General features: G+C 46.1%; 1 long non-coding RNA gene across 1 annotated transcript; it reads left to right on the forward strand.

Annotated features, from left to right (window-relative positions):
* The first annotated feature begins 870 nt into the window (after positions 1-870).
* On the forward strand, positions 871-11,123 carry LOC135806952 (uncharacterized). The gene is made up of 3 exons (XR_010551369.1): positions 871-1,691; positions 9,405-9,539; positions 10,686-11,123. It is a non-coding gene; the product is annotated as an uncharacterized LOC135806952 (long non-coding RNA).
* The last annotated feature ends 8,342 nt before the right edge of the window (positions 11,124-19,465 follow it).

The following is a 19,465-nucleotide window of genomic DNA, read 5'->3' on the forward strand; positions in this document are numbered from 1 at the left end:
CTAACCATACAGTTAAATACTGCTGAAGTTAAAGGGGAAGTTAAGGCAAAAATTAAAATTTCACCAGTTGTAGTCTTCGGGGTGCTGAGTTGAATGGTCGTGGTCCGAGGAAGCTGAGACGCTCCCTTCCTACTTGAATACCAATCGAACTCGCGCACTTCCACCGAAACTGGGTGACTGCGCCCTACTAGATGGGGATTTGTATGCAAAATGTCACTAAAAGCGCCATTTCGTTCTTATAAAAGCACGGATGACCGCGATTGGCCCATATGTTGTAGTCTTTTGGACGCTGAGTTGACTGGTTTTGGTCCGAAAAGGCTGCGATGCAGCGTTCCTCCTTTATTCCCAATCGAACATGGTTGAAGAAGCGGTCACATGGTCCTGGGTGCCCAAATCACCTGGTCACCACGCCAGCAGGTGGCAACTTTCACACGAAGGTTGAACTCGAGTTCAACTCGAGTGACAGGACTGCACCCAAAAAAGGTCAAACAGGCTAGTAAGTTGTACCCTGCAGGCACGGTGACTGGTGTACGCAGGAGCACGTGACCGCTTCTTCAAACATGTTCGATTGGGAATAAATGAGGAACGCTGCATCGCAGCCTTTTCGGACCAAAACCAGTCGACTCAGCGTCCAAAAGACTACAACATATGGGCCAATCGCGGTCATCCGTGCTTTTATAAGAACGAAAAGGCGCTTTTAGTGACATTTTGCATACAAATCCCCATCTAGTAGGGCGCAGTCACCCAGTTTCGGTGGAAGTGCGCGAGTTCGATTGGGATTCAAGTAGGAAGGGAGCGTCTCAGCTTCCTCGGACCACGACCATTCGACTCAGCACCCCGAAGACTACAACTGGTGAAATTTTAATTTTTGCCTTAACTTCCCCTTTAATAAGAACTACCGTAGTTACGCGCATATAAGCCCATGGGCCTATATCCGCATATAAGCCCACCTCCGTTTATAGGCCCATGGGCTAATAAACAGACCCAGACACCGTAGTACAGCATGTCAGTGCAGACTAGATTACCAGCACCGGTACCTACAGTAGGCGGACAACCGCGCATGGACTTGTACTTTTTGACGTGCCAGCTGCCTTCAAAATTCGAATATAGGCCCAGGGCTAAAAAACGAACCATTATTACTGATTTTTTCCCCCGGAAAATGCATTATTTCGTATATTAGCCCATGGGCTTATATGCGCGGAACTACGGTATGGCTAAAATTCCAATCAGAACTAATTGATTAACATAGGAATACTCATAAGAAGGAGGGAAACTTGGTAACTGCATGAGCTGTATGGGCGATAACTCCATGGCAATATAAGTTTTCACCATCTTCTGAGAAGGTTGTGAATCCTGGCTTCAAAGCAACAAATAGTGCAACGAAATTCTGCCAATTCAATGTTCGCCATGATCCATTGTGGTTGCGACATCCTGTGCTAGCTCTCTTATGTACTTTCCCTGTAGTTCACGTACTTTTGTGGATGATCTATTAGTTGCAGATGTCCTTTTCAGCTGGATGAGTGTAATGCTTGTTTGGTATCACAGAATCCTAATGTTCTGCATTTCTCTCTTTGTTCCCTTCCAATGACCACATGGGCATGGGAGAGTGTATTCCAGGATGCAGGACTGCAATGACACGCTCTCTCACTGGCGGCCGTGTTTGTGAGCCATCTGTCACTCAGTGTGCACAGGTAGGCAGCTTCGTGGTGTATATGTGTTAGATTCGGTAGGCAGTCGGGAGTCAGGTATGCAGTCTAAATCCTGAAACAGTCGGACGGTATGCCCCTACAGCATCTATAGATAGTGTAGTTGTATTCCCGGTAGGCAGTCACTGTCCTACCCAATATTGTAGACAGCAAGCTGTTTCAGCCATAAAGGCCCCATCAGTATAGATAGTGTAGTTGGATCCCCAGTATGCAGTCACTGTCCTACCCAATGTTGTAGACAGCAAGCTGTTTCGGCCATATAAGCTATCTTCTTTTTTCATTGCTTTTGCTGCGTGTTTGTGGCCGTGACGCCGAGACCTCAGGTCGCCAGAGTCATCGATGCCCCACCATCACTGCTGCGTCTCGGTGCAGCGCCTGCTCATTAGTTGTCACGTTTATCCTAGTCTCTGTACCATTGTCTTTACTTATCCTTTTCGAGCTGGTTATGTGAACATAGTAAAAAAAGAATATAGAAAAAAGCCCCATCAGTACAGCTATGAGCTTTAAAATTATTATTATTATTATAAGCACTATCGCGATGTAAGCGGGGATGCCTACTTCACTTGTGCCATCCAGGATGATGATAAAGAGAAAGACAAACAGAAAGCTCAGAATCTTGAAGAACAATGCTGTAGAGCACAATAGCTGTGATCGATAGGATGTGCTACAGAATGGTGAAAATTACTAGTTCATTGATATAATAGCTGGCGAGCCAAGACAGAAAAGGCTGGTGCACCCTGAAGGCAACTTGCTAGAACCAAACTGTTCAAACCACTCCAGACCGATTATTCAGAAATGAGCTTTAAAAGCAAAGATTAAAATCAAATTTTCACCAGTTGTAGTCTTCGGGGTGCCGCCACTGCATTATGCTGGCGTGCTGGGCGGGAAGAGCCTCTGCCAGGTCAGTCGTCCATTTGCACGGTGCTTGTTGAGCCGGTCTTAAACCAGGTGTAGCGTTGGGCGTAGCGTTGCTGGTTGAATATATCCAGCTGAAGCAGGTGTTGAGCGAGTATACCCACTCACATACGTACCATTGGAACGCGTATAGCCACCGACACTTTAGTTCCATCAGACCGAGTATAGACATCCACATGTACAAAGTCTTCAACGCCTGTTGAACGTGATGGGTTAGGTGTTGATGTGGTAGCTGTGCTTGACGATTCGCGAGTGCCGCCTGCTGGAGAAGAGGACGAGGAACATAACGTTGCCGGTCTAATAATATTATATCCAGCTGAAGAAGAATCTGACGGCGCTGTACGAGTAGGCGCTGATTGAGTAGGCGCTGAACGAGTATGTCCACTGACATACGTACCATTGGAACGCGTATAGCCACCGACACTGACGGAGCCTGCTTCCCCGCCACTAGTTGGGCGTGAAGAGGAAGAACCTGACGATGCCGAACGAGTATACCCATTTACGTACGTACCATTAGACCGGCTTCAACTCAATCTCGACTGGCTTGCCTAGCATGCATCCGGTTTTCGGCTGGGCATCTGAAGAGCCAACATGAAGACGTTGTACTAGGCCCATCTGTTCAGATGTCTGCCTGCTCAGCAAGTTGACACCACCAGTGGCAATGACCAGGATAGTGACTGGGTACTGTACATTACGGAACACAGCACAAGTGTGGAACTCACCCTGTATCGTGAGCTGGTTCCCATCAGGCCCAATCATACGTGTCTGGCACGGACTGAGTACTGGCAGTGCAGATAAAGCGTTGTAGCTGGCCTGCGTCATAATGTTGAGATCAGCTCCAGTGTCGATTTTGAAATCGAGGTGTGGGTAGAAGCAGCTCCAAGGAAATTTTCGCCGACGGGGTCCGACTGCAAGTCAAACCCAGCTACATGCACATAATCGTTGTGTGCTGCACTGGCGGAGGCAGACCGGCAGACGCTGGCGAAGTGTCCAGACTTACGACACTTGTTACAAGACTTGTCCTTGGCAGGGCATTCGTCACGGTTCGATTTGTGGTCTTTGGAGGAGCCACACCACGAGCACTTCTTACTGTTGCTCGAGTCTCGTTGGGACTTGACCTGTGGTCGCTTTCCCGTCGATCCGTAACTTGCGTAAGCAGGGGACTTGCCGTGTTTCCGTTGCGGTGAGGTAGCTGGAGCAGCTTGGCTCACCCGGGGCGTTTGCTGGGCGACCTCGGCGTTTACGGACTCCGTTTTGCGTGCCAAGCTCACGGCAGTCTCGAGTGTCAGCTGAGTGTCATCCTCGAGCTGTAGCTTCTTCGAAACTTCTCGGTTCGTCATATGGGCCACTAACCTGTCGCGGATACGCTCATCAGACTTGTCAAACGCGCAGTATTTGGCTGCGGCACCGAGACGACGCACATACTCTTCCACGGATTCACCTGGGTTCTGGACACACCTTTCAAACAATGTCCGTTGGTGGATTACGTTTACACCCGGGCGAAAATACTTGTCAAAGGCCTCCGAGTTTCTTCTTATCATCCGCGGACAGAGATAGAGACTCAAAGATTGGATCGGCTTCGGCTCCCATGGAGTAAACTAATGTGTCTACTTGGCGTTGTCCGTCCGCCTCGTCCAATTTGGACAAAGAACTAAAGCGTTCAAAACGGGTCTTCCAGAGTGGCCATGCTTCTGGGGTGGAGAAATCGAACGGGGCAGGTACAGGAAATTTGGCAGACGACATGACTAACTGGTACTTCTGACACCATGTAATGTTCCTGAGTGAACATCAAGTTAGTTCCTGCACTCCATAGATCAACTTCACTCCACAAGTCCCAGACAACAACTAAAGTTTATTTACATAGAACAACAAAAGAAAAAGATGCACAACCAGGATCCATATATGTACAGAGTACGGGAATGCATATGGGTAACCGATCCCGGAACGGATCGGGTACAACAACGGGACCACAACAGTAGCCGCTGACATTCACAGAGCCTCCTCCTCCTTTGCTACGAGGCATGCCGCAATGGAACTGCAAGGTTGGACTCTGTGAGCCCTTCGACAAGGTTTGGAATATTGATGCTCACGGTGGCCGGTGTTTTTACTAGTGATTGATTGAATGTATTTACTTCGCTACTACTACTACTACTACTACTACTACTACTACTACTACTACTACTACTACTACTACTACTACTACTACTAGTGGCCACGGGTTGTCTTAGAACTACAGCATACTTGCACGTAACTTCGGCCCGGTCCCACATGCACTTGAGAGTTGCGGATCCGCTGCAGCGGTGTCGCAACAGCGTGTATCACCATGGAAACTGCGAGTAGCGGAACTTCCGCCGTGGCAGAAAGTTCAAATCCGCTACTCCAAAAATTTTTGGAGCGTATACTCTCCTGCGGAAGTTCCGCTCCTGCGACACTCTGACATAGTGAGCGATTTGTGTTGTTCGATTTTATTTTCAATCATGAAGTGGACAGTTTGACTTTAGTCAGAGCAGCTACGGCTACAGTTGTACATGTATGTTGAAGTCAAGACTCGTTTGGCCAAGGGATGAAGAGAGATACGGAGCGATAGGTGGATAGCCGAGAAGCTGAAACCGACGGCTGCGGCGTCGGCCAAAGACCAAATCCCGGACCTGTGAGCAGCCAAGCATGGCCATCATGTAAAACCACGCAGTAGGACCACTGTGATGTAGGTCTAGCAAGAGCGATACATGTACCACTATTACCAGTATCTGTAGCAGTTATCATTGCCATTGGTTATCGTCGACGTGCTGCTCAACAAGTTCGTACTAGTTTTCAGCAACAAAATGTCGCTGCGGTCTCCATTGCCTGTCGACAACGTCTCGCCAATCGACCTCTACCCAACGGAAAATCCATTCTTTCAGATTACTAGTATAGTATACAGAACAAAGACTCAAAGTCAACAATACCGAACCCACGACATGTAGCTAATGCTTGATACTCAACAAAAACAACGACCTGTCCAACACCCAGTATCTACATCAACAGTACATCAGTGCTGCGTTGATGTGTCCACAAAGGACGAAACAGTTCTGTCCACAGACACAGTACTGACTGTACACCATCAGTACGTGCACGCGTACTTCGAAGTGAAAGCATGCTTGAGTTGCAGGAGAGCTGCACTGAATTTTTTGGAAGTCAGAGAGGCGCGCTCGCTTCGTTCGCCGTGCACGCGTGAGCATGTGAGACCACGCGAGCATTTTGTCGCAGGAGAGGTGCGACACCACTCCCGCAAGACTTGTCGCACCAGCGGATCCGCCACTGCATGTGGGACCGGGCCCTTAGATGGGAATTTGTATGCATTTTCACTAACAATGCCATTTTGTTCTTATATAAAAGCAGATGACCGCGATAGACTCATATATGAGCCCCAGCCAGCAGAAACCTGAACATGTGTAATTTTTTCAAAAATTATTTTTTCCCTCCAAATTGTTTCTACACTATTAATCATTCAAGTTATCAAGTTTGATGACAATCTGATAAGCGAAAGCATGGAAAATAGAGTTTGAAGTCACACAGGTCAAGATTCCGTACAGTTGGCGCAGCATCCATGCCTAGTGATTCCATGCAAGTTGATCCTACAGTTTCTGATTGTGATGTGGAACAGGTACATGTAAGTAAATAGAATGCAAATCAGGCTTGCCCTCTTGGTGCTGCAGGCATGAGTTGTTCAGAAGTGTGACGATATTCCGTATACATCACTACCTTCTTTACAACACCAGAGTGCAAAACGATGATTGGTGGCTGGCCTTCCAAATTGTGTTCAGGGACCTCTGTGCTGGTAGTTTGAGCGTTGTGACAAAGCTTGCCATACTGATAGATGCGCTCACCAATACCACAGACATCCACTCTCTTGCACACTTTCACTCAGACCATGATTTCAGCATAATTGTATTTCAATGATATGAGCGAATACTCGCGTTTTGTAGCACGTGAAGATGTTGCCCGAAAGCGTTCAGCCGGTTTGAGTTTTTAGGGATCCCCTTTCTCAGCACAGGCAGCAGCCAGCTTGGCGTCATCTGGCAAGGTAGAGTACTGATAATACTACGCTCTGTTTTGCGCCGTGAGAAGCCCTCCATCAGTGTCTGCAGCATCATTGTTGTCGATGTAGAAATACGGATCGCTCAGCGGGACGACATTCTGCTTCTCCTCGCAGTCGCTATTACTCCAGCACTGACTATCGTCGCCACCAGTATCCAGTGTCGATTTTATGAGGGCTCCTCGTTGCTATGCATATGAGACTCGCCACTGCTGGACAAGCTCAGCAAGATCGCCACCAAACAAATAATTCCGATCGCGAACTAACTTTCAGCGCCGCTCCGTACAGGGAGTCTCGCGCTGACAACTCTGGACCTAAGTCTTTGTCGCGACACCTGTCGCCATCGCTGTGTCTAAACTCAACCTCCGTGTGACGAGCTCTCACCTAGCGCTAAAATCAATTGACCAGAGACATTTGAAGACATTTGAAACTCCTTTGACAACAAAGACACCCACTCGATCGAAAAAGAATCTTCAAAAGCCAGCTCACTGCGCGTCCCCAACTTTGACGTCACATTTTGATGATTGATATCAAGTACACAAGTGCTGGTTTTCGCTGGCCGGGGCTCATATTGTAGTCTTTTGGATGCTGAGTCGATTTGGTTTTGGTCCAAGAAGGCTGCAGTGCAGCGCTCGGCCCTTATTCCCAATCGAACATGATTGAATAATCCATGTGCTCATGCATACACCAGTCACCTGGTCGCTGTGCCTGCAGGGTACAACTTACAGCCTGTTTGGGCGCGTTCCTGTCACTTGAGCTCAACGTTGGTGTGAAAGTTTTAGTCTGCAGGCACGGTGACTAGGTTACTGGTGTACACATGAGCACATGTTCGATTTGGAATGAGGGCCGAACGCTGCATCGCGGACTTGAAGCAGAAGTTAAAATCGAGAAGTTGAAATCATAAACTCGGATGGAGAGCCAAGGGTTAAAATTTAAAAAAAGTTTACAAGTTATCCGTTTTGTCCAACACTAACGGTTATAAGTAGAATACTGTTGAGTCAAAAATGTGCAACAATTAGCACAAAACTGACCGATTAGATCATGACATTCAACCACCTGATGAGCTGCATCACGTCTAGAATGCGCAAACCAGCAGCCTTCCAACTTGGAAGGTTCTACACTGGTGCTACACCATTTTATAAACTTGTATTTGTACCAAAGGTCTAGCGCCACACGAATTTCTTTCCTTGCCCAGAGCTAGCTGGCCCCCAAACCCTGTCAAGTTCTACCAAAATGTCTACTGACTAGGTGGTGGTGGTGGTATCATTTTCATTAGCTTCAGTTCAGCGAGCGAAAGACTCCAACGCAGCAAACTGTTCTCCTTGTGTCCTTGTGGCTACTTCCTCTGTTAAAAAAAACTTTGTGATGGATTTTTGAGGGACTGGTTTTGCGCACAAACTGCCATAAATTGAGTCGAAATCACTTTCTCGGCCTTCCCTGGCATGCCATGAAAGAGATGCGATGCAAGGAAAGCGACCTTTCACAACAAGCCGAGCGGAATCGATGGTTGCGCTGTGGCAACAAAGGTGATGACAGCCATGGCGAGCCAAACTGATATTCCACTTCTCCGAGGGCATTATGCGCTGCTTGGCCTCTCTAGTACTGAGTTTGAGAGTGATAGAGAGCGATAGACCGGAGCAGCAAGCCCACATAGTGAGCAAGTTCTGAGCTGCTCAGATCCCACAAACACAATGAAATGATTCTGAATTCAAGCTCAACCGGCACAGAGCCCAGATTCGAATGCTGATGACCATGCATTCTTTAGAAGTCTGCAGTCCGACGTGAGTCTCGTGGCTAAGGAGAATTAAAGGGACTTGCAAGCCGGTGCCGTTCAGTGCTGGCAGGAGTATCCATCAGAGAAAATGGAATCAGTTTGGCTGTGCCTTTACTCATTTTGTGTAGTTCTGGAGAGTGGAGGTGAAACCAGGAAGTCGTAAAATATTTTGAGGACGCCCTGGTGGAAACGAGTTATTGCCACAGCAGCGAACCACGCAGCTTGAATGCCAGCTAACTAGAACGACGGCGACATCACCAAAGTTCAGCGAAGTGTGATCAAAGAAGCTGAAGCAAGGCTGAAAAGAGCTGAACAAGAACTGAGAGATGACGACTCGCGTGCAGCAGATGACGACGGCGACGCAGGGTCAAAAATGAGTCAAGCGAAAGCAACGCAAACTGAACTTTCTGCTTCGCCAACAATTTCTCTTGTACAGACGCTGTACATAGGCTGAACTACCTTCATCCAGTGATTTACAGTCGATACTAACTTTTCTTCACCTGTTCTAAGTGTTTTCATATCCATCAAAATCCATCACGAAGTTTTTGTTAACGGAGGAAGTAGTTGAATTCTGAGACACAGTTAAAGCTATCCAGCGCAGTCCATGATTGCTGGATCAAGCGAACAGTTAATCTTTCCAAAAATCCAACTGACAAAAACATGGACTGCATACAGGAAACGTTTCCACTTTCTACAGGGAAAGTTCCGTAACTTCGACAGTGTCATAAAAAAATACTGCTAGGTCATGAGTTAGAATCCCTGCTGGACTTCAGCTGTTTATAGGACATCGATTGCCTGCTGATTCCAACATATTTTTGAACAGAAATGTTGAGTCCAGCGTGGATGTTATTGCACGAGGGATTCTCCTGTTGTTGTCCATCAACTCCTCATTTCCTTCTCTGGGGTTTCTCGTGCATTTGCGTTTTCACTCCAGCTATGCTCATCACCAGGTGGGTGCAGTAGACAGACGTGCAAGGATTTCCCACGGTTGGTCATTGATGATCGTCACTTATGCGCAACTTCACTATACCTGGATACCACTGATTCCTGTCAGATCATGCTCCTGACGGTACGTAGATGTCTGCTGTGCAGTTTTCTGCTGGTGTGATGGTTTTAGTGCATGTGTTGGTGATTATGTCGAACAGCACTGGTAGGCCATTATTACCTTGTTCACAAATCTAACTTCCTGCCCCCACAGATTGTCTGCATTCTACAGCTGTAGTTTTTTCATGTTTTTGGTGACCAAAATTATCAATGGGAAAGGGGAAGCCTAAAATCAAATTTTCACCAGTTGTAGTCTTCGGGGTGCTGAGTCGAATGGTCTTGGTCCGAGGAAGCTGAGACGCTCCATTCCTCCTTTATTCCCGATCAAACTCACGCACTCTCACCGAAACTGGGTGACTGCACCCTACTAGATGGGGATTTGTATGCAAATGGTCACTAAAAGCGCTATGTCGTTCTTATAAAAGCACGGATGACCGCGATTGGCCCATATGTTGTAGTCTTTTGGACGCTGAGCCGACTGGTTTTCGTCCAAGAATGCTGCGTTCATTGCAGCAGCGTTCCTCCTTTATTCCCAATCGAACATGGTTGAACAAGCGGTCACGTGCTCCTGCGTACACCAGTCACCTGGTCACCGTGCCAGCCTACCGCCTGCAAGGTACAACTTACAGCCTGTTTGACCTTTTTGGGCGCACTCCTGTCACTGGAGTTGAACTCGAGTTTTAAAAAAAAGCCGAAGCCTAAATCAAGGGGGTCTCCGAGAACAAATATACGTGTACAATAGGGTGCAATTCTTAAAAGGAAGAAAAATATTAAGATAAAAAAGAGTTGAACCTTAGTGTGAAAGTTGTCGCTTGCTGGCCCGTTGACCAGGTGACTTGGGGCCTTGCCTCATGAGTTTGAATCCACTGGTTGTCATGCTAACTGTGCACCTGCTGCTGTCGCGATACTCTGTTGCACATGATCTTCACTGTGATGCACATAGCATCCAAGCTGCGACTGCAATACTCATTCTGAATATAGTTTTCACGTGCTCCTAGCTGCCATTGGGAGTTGCACTTGGGTGTGGGGCAAGTCTGCAAAAACCCCTCCCCCTCCCATGGCTCTCCTATTCAAAGACCTTGGAATGCAACCCTGCTGTGTTTGCCAATACGCTTTTGGTCTACGCTGGCTTTAGGTATAACATGTCTGATTCTTATGTGTCAACTTGTAGATTGTCTCTTGAGGCCCTCTGGAGTGCTCCACAGTCACCAGTGGTGTGTACTGTCCAATCGAGGAGTCGCTGGAATGGATTCTTGCTAAGTACTCCCACTCTTGTGTGCAGTACCCCATATACACCACCCCTGTCTACATCTCTTCTCCACTGTTCATGGCTCTACTTAGGACAGATCATGCAAGAAATATTTGCAGCAATTGTACCATCTTGGACTGCCAAAGGGGGAGAAGGTTGGACCTATCAATCAATAATTCAGCTTACAACGATACAAAGTTCAAGGTTATTATGGCCTAGATAACTAGTCGAGGTAGACCTACTTTGTGAACCCTGTAAGTCAAATCAATAGCAGCTATGGACTACATAATGGGAAATTTCAACCTTCCATGCCATTTTTGTTTACACCTTCTCCCTATAAATGTGTGAGTTTTTTGACGGGTGGTTTCTCTTAGCTGCCAGCCACGTAATGGATGGTTCCTTGTACGGTGTGTGTGTGGGAGGGGGGGGGGGGTGAGCTATGGTGAGCTACGTTCTGTGTTGTGTGTTATGTGTGTGTGATATTCCAGGTCAACATGTCAAGTTTCCCCATCCTTCACCGTCCTCCAAAAGGGAGCAGTACATTGTGGCAATCTACGGTTGCAGCAGTGTTTTGCCAAAATAATGACAGGTGTTCCGTTCCATCCTGGGCTTGGAGGGATACTAGGCAGGGCAGGGCAGGGGGGGGGGGGGAAATGAGATCTGCTGGTGATTCCATGACAATTCCGGTTTCTGGTCTAAACAGGCTGGAAACAAAACAAATATTGCACAGATGTGTGCAAAATACTTGTGAAAACGTTGCTTGAGGTCCATGGCTATGATGTTTTCGTCACAGCAATGGGTTGTGAACAAAACAAATCTGATGTCTAAGGTGCAGACAGCGATTTTGAACAGTACAGTTGGTATTCAAAAGTTGCATACTAGAGCGATTTGTGAATGGCAGACAGGAATTGAACATAACCACCAAAGACTAAATGTTCCATCTCCATGTTTACAGTTGGTATTCAAAAGTTGCATACTAGAGCGATTTGTGAATGGCAGACAGGAATTGAACATAACCACCAAAGACTAAATGTTCCATCTCCATGTTGTATAATTATAAGGAATGCACCGTAAGTAAATAACATTTGTGCGCATGATATTGAGTTTGCTTGATACTCTGCTAATGGTTTCCCATCCTTGCATTGAACAGAACAATCCCTGATTAAAGTTGTACCTGCATGGCTGCTTTTCACTCCAAACAGATGCCATCACACTGCCGAACATTGCAGTGCTACTACATAGTTCCTGGCTTGGACTGAAGAAGCAGCCAGATGATGCGGAACAGTAACATCAACCCATTACACTCCCATAAATTTCCATCACCAATCACCACATTCTACTTGGTCTATCCTAGCATTTCATTTATTCACTTCTAAACTTTGATCTGATATATTTGATGCGTGTATTTTTTTTAAAACTTTTATCTCTATGCATGGGGAGTGTTGTCCCTGGTGCATGCTGGGTTGGCCATTAGTGCAGTGGGAGGATTTGGTCCTTGGTGCATGCAATAGGTTGGGCCCTGGGTTAGTTAGGTACAGATCAGGGACAGGTAAACCCTGTAGGTCATCTCTTCAACATCCAACACTACGCTACGACCAGATCAAGGCGCGGTGGGCCCACCTCCATTGTATTTGGTAACTATGTCGTTCTGTTTTGTACCCGGTGTATTGTACCACACCATGTTGTGTTTGTAACCTTGTTTCCTTTCTTTGCATGGGTTGGAACCTCTTGTGTGCAATGGGTTGGTCCCTGGTGCATGTGGGTGGGTTCACCTTGGGTACAAGGGAGATTTGGCCCTTGGTGCATGCAATTCTTGGGCCCTGGGTTAATTAGGTATAGATCAGGGTCAGGTAAACCCTGTAGGTCTTCCACCTTCAACATCCAGCACTACAACCAGCTCAAAGCACGGGCCCACCATCATTGTCTTTGGTAACTTTGTCGTTCTGTTTTGTACCCGGTGTATTGTACCACATCATGTTGTGTTTGTAACCTTGTTTCCCTTCTTGCATGGGCTGGAACCTCTTGTGTGCAATGGGTTGGTCCCTGGTGCATGTGGGTGGGTACACGTTGGGAGGTTTTGTCCTGGATGCATGCAATGGGTTGGCCCTGGGTTAGTTAAGTATAGATCGGGGTCAGGTAAACCCTGTAGGCCATCTCTTCAACATCCAGCGGTGCGCTACATCCTGCTCAAGGGTCTTCCGTTACTGCCGTCTTTGGGAAATAAATCCTGGTATGTATACTAATTATGCATGTCATCAAAGTGCAGGGTGCAAATCACCCATTTTTCTTCCCTATTTTTAAGGGGTTTGGTTAAATGCAAGCCAGTCCAAATTGATTAACGTGCAATACTTTTTCTTTCAACTAGGCTGAAGAGTTTTGGGGAATGTGCTCAACATGGGTGGTTGGTGGGGAGGTGAGATAAGCAAACAGCAAAAAAGCTGCAATTGGCATTGTTTATATCATGTCTTCAGCAGCTTGCTTGTGTTGGGTGCCTTCTCTTGACCTGTGCATGATGACTGTAAATTTAGTACATTGCTATTGCATGTTTCAGTGAACCTGCTAAGTCTAGGGAATTCCATGCAGCAGTGGCCATCTTAGGCCGTTGTTGCATGGGCTTGTGCTGCTAAGCGATTGTCTCATGTTTTGCTCACAACTTCCCAGGTAGGTGGTAATGGATCCATGCCGAATCTCACCCAAGATTTCTAAACCTGGCAGCATATTGCCAGATGGTAATGTATACCTTGAAAACAGGTGCGTCAGAATTGCATGTGTTGTGTGCATGTTGATCCCCTGTGCATGAGATGTATTTGCAATTAGCAGATATAAATGCATTTGCTTGCTTGAATCTGAATGACCGAGTTTTTGGGAATGTGCTCAATATAGGTAAGTGGTGGGGAGATGAGATAAGCAAACAGCAAAAAAAGCTGCAATTGGCATTGTTTATATCATGTCTCCAGATGCTTGCTTGTATTGGGTGCCTTCCTGCCTGCTCTAGTTACTTGGCAATTACAGATTTTTGTTGCCTATTTCTATCCTGCTCACAATCCTTCAAAAACATCAATGTACTGCATGTGTCTGAAAGTCTCCCCTTCTCAAAATGCTGCCGTGAGTCTGATGGTTGTGGCCACGTGTGATTCCACCCATGCATAAGGGACGTCAGCGTCAACAGCAATGCCGTCAACACCGTCACTGCTAGGCACACACACCCCTGCTATCAACACCATCAGTTTCGCTAACGCCAGGGATGGGGGCAGCGGACACAAGCCCCATCCCAACTAACTACAAGGTAAATATCACATGGTGTTGTGTGCCAGCAATTTATTACGTAGAGACTTTTGGCATTAATAGTATGGAGGATAAGTAAGACGAAAATTGCGGTCGCAAACATTTTTCAGTTCGCGAACTGGATAGCGAACTTTCGCATTTTTCGTTCGGAAAAGTTGTCGGCGATTCATGTCAGGGCGGTCATAAATTTACCACGCTGTACTGTCTGCACACAATGTACGTCATGTTAACGTCATGCATGTGCGAATTCTGTTTGCTAATCCTTCTCATAACGTGAATTCCGTCACTGAGTTCGACTTTCCTTGGAGAGCGAATGCGAACGCAAATTTCGTCTTGCTAATCCTCCGTAGCCTTACAATGAGATCGCCATTAGTTCGTTCTCATTATATTCCAAGGCGTTTATTACACATGGCCGCAGACGTCGGTGAACTGAAAGTCATGCAATGCTTTGAAATATAGAGTGATACCCTTTGCTGTGGATAGAAACCTAGCAGTAGTGATACAGTCGATATCTCCACTAGCCAAAGAGGGTGTACATAAAATTTCAAAACAGTCCTTCCTCGTCAATCCAGCTACCTATTGTCCGTTAACCCCGGTGAAATATTCCGCCCTGCACAGGTGCAACAAGTACTGTCCATTCTGAACATGTACCAGTGCAAAACGCATTGTTTATAGAAACACTGACTCATTTGCTTTTCCACGCGTGCGCTTGGAAAGAGTTTGACAGAAATGAGACACAACTTTATTGCGGGATATATTTACGGCACAGTCGACTCCGCTTATAATGAACTCGAATACTGTAAAAGCCATAATAACGAAGTGCTAACTCTAACGAGTTAACGAGGAGAAATCTGTCGTTAAAATAGAAATCGATACATATACCGTCCTATTGACCGTTGGGAATGAGTGAGAATCGTTACTTTGGGTACACGTAAACTAGTCAATTTGGGGAAATCGTTATATATGCGCCTCGTTAGAATAATGGCTTTTACAGTATAGGGAATTTCGTGATATAGCGAAACATAGTTCATGTCCATGTTTAAACCCATACAAAACTAACCCTTTATAGCGAACAGGTTTCATTTATAACGAACATTAACTTGTAGGGTCGCACGTTAGCCAAGTGCACTCAGACTGCCATGGGCCACACATGTCACTTAGAGAACTTTGGCTTACATGTATATGGGACTAATTACCTTGCACAATGGTATTTGTTATATTTGGAGTCGACTGTTATAATTATACGTGTGCAACCTTGACAGTGTATGCAATTGTGCAGTTATGACATACGCCAAGTGTTATAGTGTCTTGATGCGAAACGCTGACATTGATACTTTCCATGTCAATGTAGATTTTCCCAGTACAGGAACAGTTGCATCTCCTCGGAATCAAGCACGTCATGGAATCACCAGCATCTCCATAGTTCACTCTAAAATGCATTCTGCAGTGATAGAGAAATGGCTCTATTTTGTGGCTTTTGCAGATATTTTTCACAATTTCCTTGCTCAATAGTGCCACTTGAGGAGCCATTTTTCGGATCTGTATTATGCAAAGCCCAGATGGAACGGAACACCTGTCACCCAGGGGAAAATGAATGTGGAAATGGGGAGGCAGATAGTCTAAAAAATATCAACAGAAAATTAAAAAAAACTTGTTCTCTGGCTTTAAAACACTAAAAACTGAAAATAGGGGTGAACCTATCGCCAAATTTTTCAGGATGGTCCACCATTTTATTTGTGACGTCACTGCATGCATTGAGATATACATTACACATTGTGATGCCCACCATGGATTTGAATACCTGCCACACTTTCAGATGCCCACCACACATTCAGATGCCCACCACACATTCAGATGCCCACCACACATTCAGATGCCCACCACACATTCAGATGCCCACCACACATTCAGATGTCCAGCACACATTCAGATGCCCAACACACATTCAGATACCCACCATACATTCAGATGCCCACCATACATTCAGATACATGTACCCACCACACATTCAGATGCCCACCACACATTCAGATGCCCACCATACAGTCAGATGCCCACCATACATTCAGATGCCCACCATACAATCAGATACCCACCACACATTCAGATGCCTGCCACACATTCAGATGACCACCACACCTTCAGATGCCCAACACACATTCAGATGCCCAACACACATTCAGATGCCCAACACACATTCAGATGCCCAACACACATTCAGATGCTCACCATACATGTACATTCAGATACCCACCAAACATTCAGATACCCCCCAAAATTCAGATGCACACCAGACATTCAAATACCCACCATACATTCAGATGCCCACCACACATTCATATGCCCACCACACATTCACATACCCACTGTTGGTACGACAAAGTCACCCCGCAGATCTCCACTAGTAACTTGCTCAGTTAGACCAAGACATGAATAACTAAAGTAGTAGGAGTACATAACCTTGGGTAGTAGTAAACCTAGGTGCTGTTGTGCACATGTCTGTACTGTTCCCCGGTCCTCAGTTACCATGGTTACCTCAGCCTGCTCATGACTACTGTGTGTTGTGTCCTGTTGATGTCCCTATTCATAACTGCTGCATTGCCTTTCATACTACACCCGCTGGTTTGAAGTGTTGTGCACAGTTGCATGACCTGTAGCTTCTTGTTGTATACATTGCATGCATCATAGGAGTCAATGTGTCATATCATGTTTCTCATGCTATTCAATTATTCATCCTTGCTCACGCTAGACTAGACGTCTGCGTAGGGACAGCTTGCTGGTGTGCTGCATGCATTCATTGCTAGTTCCATGCATAGTTCTTTGCCCTACTGTGGCGGGAAGGTCGTCCCGTGCAGCCGCAATGATCAGCTGCGCTACGGAGGTTCAGTTCCGGCAAACACGCGTGCGGATTTGCATTTTGCTGCTTGATTTTGATGTATTTGTAGTTAGTACCGGGAAAGAGCTTGCTGGTGCAGTTGTTGTTTTGGTTTTGGTTCTGAGTTTAGTTTGCTCTTTGTTGTTACCTGCTTGGCACAATCCGAGTGGTGGTTGTGGTTTTCTTTCTCTTTGGCTGATTCTGTTACTACCAGGTAGTAGCTAGCCATTTTGAAGTATTGCAATCAGTTTGCAATGGATACAGTCTTCTCCTAGTGAAAATATTCTATAAACCTCAGACTCTGTGTTGTGAGCAGGGAGTAGTAAAATACAGGGAGGTGACTCGAGCATGTACGGCCAGTTTGACGATTGCCTCAGCACCGTTTTCACCCGGCGGGTGAGATTGGGGTACTATGGGTACCGAAGTGTGTAGACACGCGCGCGAATCAGGATTCTCTCGATCAGGGAGTAGTAAAATACCTACCGCCAAAGAGGCTCCTACTGCAGCCCGTAGAAACTCAGCGCTGAGAATTTCCAACAATTGTCTGCCTTCACAAAGTTTGGTAGTCGACCAAACTACCACTATGTCAGGATAGAAGTCCAGCAAGAGTGGTATCACTTTGGGAGATATCCCTGCGTGCCGTAGATTTTTCCTGTGTCGATACAAGCTGTTTACGACGACGTAGCCCGCATTTCAATCCTTGACAAACTTAGGAACATTTCATTCCGAAAAGTGAACTCCCGAATCTCTAGCATACCATAATATGAAATGCTCATCATCACAAAGAAGGTAGAGAAGTACTGGTTGATCACAACTGAGGAGAAATTAGTGCCGATCGTGTGGTGTCCTAGAGATTTTTTCGACTTCGAAATCGGTGCACTCGTTTTTCATCTCCAATCGTACACGTATTGTTCTCAAGGAAATCACCTTCGTTCTATTGCTCCATGCCGTCGATCGGGACGAATTTCGGAAGGGTGGTACCTTTCCATATGACGATGACACAGATGTATCACAAGAGCAAAACAAATGCTGTTCCATGAGATGGATAGACCTTTTCACGGATCAGTTCTTCGACAAATACTCAAGATTGATTCAGCAGATCATCTTTTTTTGCGAAAGAAAAAAAACAAGCGCGAGGCACCCATCAAAAATCACGATTAGTGGCGTGTCACCTCCCTGTATTTTACTACTCCCTGGTTGTGAGTGAGAATACCGGCGCAAACACCCACCATGTCATGTACATGTACATTCAGGTGCCCACCATACATTCACATATCCACCATACATTCACATATCCACCATACATTCAGATGCCCACCACACATTCAGATACCCACCACATATTATGATGCCCACCATACAGTCAGATGCCCGCCACAAATTCAGATGCCCACCATCGATTCAGACGCCCGCCACACATTCAGATGCCCACAATACATTCAGATACCCACCATACAATCAGATACCCACCACACATTCAGATGCCCGCCACACCTTCAGATGCCCACCACACCTTCAGATGCCCAGCACACATTCAGATGCCCAGCACACATTCAGATGCCCAGCACACATTCAGATGCCCAACACACATTCAGATGCCTACCACAAATTCAGATTCCCACCACACATTCAGATACCCATCATACATTCAGATACCCACCATACATGTACATTCAGATGCCCACCACACAGTCAGATGCTCACCACACATTCAGATGCCCACCATACATTCAGATGCCCAACACACATTCAGATGCCTACCACACATTCAGATGGCCACCATACATGTACATTCAGATGCCTGACACACATTCAGATGCCCACAATACATTCCAATGCCCACCTCACATTCAGATGCCCACAATACATTCAGATGCCCACCAGACATTTAGATGCCCACCACACATTCAGTTGCTCACCATATATTCAGATGCCCACCATACATTCAGATGCCTCCCACAAATAATTCATTCAGATGCCCACAATACATTCCAATGCCCACGATACCCACCACAGTGTTACCAAGTGCGCTCTACCCCCAAGCGTATTGCCAGTGCCATTTTTCAGTTTTGCGTACTCGTTTTTTGGGTAAACATTTTGACTGATTTGGAGTGTAATTTGGAGAATCAAACGAGATACTGTACAACTTCTTTTCCAGTCACAGAGTTCACTTGTGAACCTTACGAATTCAGTACAGTTTTCAACCTGAATTCAGTACAATGTTCAACCTTACGAATTCAGTAAATTTTTCAACCTGAATACAGTACAATTTTCAACCTCACCAGGTCCGCATAACCGTGGTCTACTTCGCTTGATTTTCACAATCTAGGGCTCGTTGGAAAGCTCTTGGCAGGAGCAACGCCAGGATACCAAGCTCCATTATGAAGCTGCCACAAATCAGGCGCCGTAACACAGCAAAGTCATCTTCAAGCATAATATGCAAGCATATTTGTCCCATCAACACCATTCCACTCTCCTTCATCACAGAACGCTGAAATGTTTTCGACGCGATTCAGACTTCAACCGGTTACGTCATTATGAT

This window comes from Sycon ciliatum, chromosome 1, assembly GCF_964019385.1.
Source record: "Sycon ciliatum chromosome 1, ocSycCili1.1, whole genome shotgun sequence".
Classification (NCBI taxonomy): domain Eukaryota; kingdom Metazoa; phylum Porifera; class Calcarea; order Leucosolenida; family Sycettidae; genus Sycon; species Sycon ciliatum.